At 31.1% G+C, this 1,538-nt stretch overlaps 1 long non-coding RNA gene across 1 annotated transcript; it reads left to right on the top strand.

The window, feature by feature from the left end:
• The first annotated feature begins 464 nt into the window (after positions 1 to 464).
• LOC131068622 (uncharacterized) lies at positions 465 to 1,135 on the top strand. Its single transcript, XR_009112048.2, has 2 exons — positions 465 to 533; positions 644 to 1,135. It is a non-coding gene; the product is annotated as an uncharacterized LOC131068622 (long non-coding RNA).
• Positions 1,136 to 1,538: the final 403 nt, after the last annotated feature.

Raw genomic sequence — 1,538 nt, 5'->3', positions numbered from 1 at the left:
GTAACTGTGATTATAGTGATTAAAAGTTTCCCAAAATGTAAATCAATTATTTTGTCTCGCCATAATATTTCTAATTTTCAGTCTTATTTATCATCTTTCCATAATATTTATTTTGCGTATTAAATGTAGTGTCTTCAAATGATGCATTAATTTTGTAAATTATTTGAAAACGCATGTTAAATTATATTATTTCAAAATAGGTTGCAAAGCTACTTCATGAATGGAACAGCTGCGTCAAAGTTGTCTTGAAATCATACAGGATGCTCTACAGAAACATTTTAACTCTTAGCTTATTTGAGCTGCGTATACATAGAAAACGTAAATGTAGTTCTTTAAGTCCTTTGTGGAATTTAATATAGGCTAATTATTGAATTAGAATCAATTCCTAACATTTTTTGTATATTTTAAATTGATGAAGATCTAGTCTTCACTAGAGGATCTGACATTTTGTTGGGATTCTACAATATTTTGTTAAAGGGATGCTGACCAACTTCTCGTCTCTGAAGCTTGAAGAAATTCATAAGAGGCTTAGTGTAAGTACATGGGGAAAATTTCCTAAGTTATCATGTGTGTTGAACTTGATATAGCTTTATAGCATTTCACTAGTCCCTGCAGGTTGCTCAATTTTCCCCTCCTCTTGCAGGATCATTCTCATGGATTTTATGTGTATGACCTATCACTACATCAGCTGCAAATGTTTTTGTCTCGTCTTGTATCGGAAGACAAGTTTGAAGTTAATGATGGAGAATATAGGTTAAGGAAGCAATCGAAGTTAATGATGGACAATACAGATTACGGAAGCAATAGAATTTGATGATGAATATAGGTTAACTAAGCAATAGAGAATGATGGAGAATACGAGTTAAGGAAGCAATAGTGACTATAACTGTTTCTTTGCTTGAATGTATGGGAAAGTATCTCCTTACCGTTGCTTCTAGCAAGACTAATCTAACTAAACAGAATATAATAAGGGAAAGGAGGCTGGATTGTACATTTCCATTTATTCAAATCAGATTATTTTGTTGAATATGGTTGAGAAAATAGGTTTGATTGCATGTTTCGTTATATTTCTGGTTTTTGGAATTGAAGAGATGGTATAAATCATTCTGGTCAAGCAGTTAAAGTTTTGAGCTTTTATGCAAGTGGATGTATGGATGTTCAACTTCCATTGCAACATTATCTCAACTATGATAGTATTTTGCAATAGATTCTAGAATGAAGCATTTAATATTTTGGGATCTAAGTTACTACATATGGGAAAGTTTCAGGTTGCTTTTCCATTTGGTATCATTTTGTTTTAGGTAATCAGAATCTACATTCTCTGTGTACAAAGATTTAACTTACTCTCATTTCTAGCCTGGTCTCATTATATCATCTTGAATTGAAATTGAACCAATATGATTCCTTATTCATTAAAAAGATGGAAATTTAAAAATCAATATATACACAACAGGGAAAATACTTGCAGTTCGACTTTTTGTTTGTTTTCAAATATTTCATAATTAATATCAGCTACTCCAAAATGAATATTATCTCTA

Source organism: Cryptomeria japonica, chromosome 11 (genome assembly GCF_030272615.1).
Source record: "Cryptomeria japonica chromosome 11, Sugi_1.0, whole genome shotgun sequence".
NCBI classification, from domain to species: Eukaryota; Viridiplantae; Streptophyta; class Pinopsida; order Cupressales; family Cupressaceae; genus Cryptomeria; species Cryptomeria japonica.
Note: the sequence above shows the minus strand (reverse complement) of the source record. Positions and strands in the feature narration are given on the sequence as shown.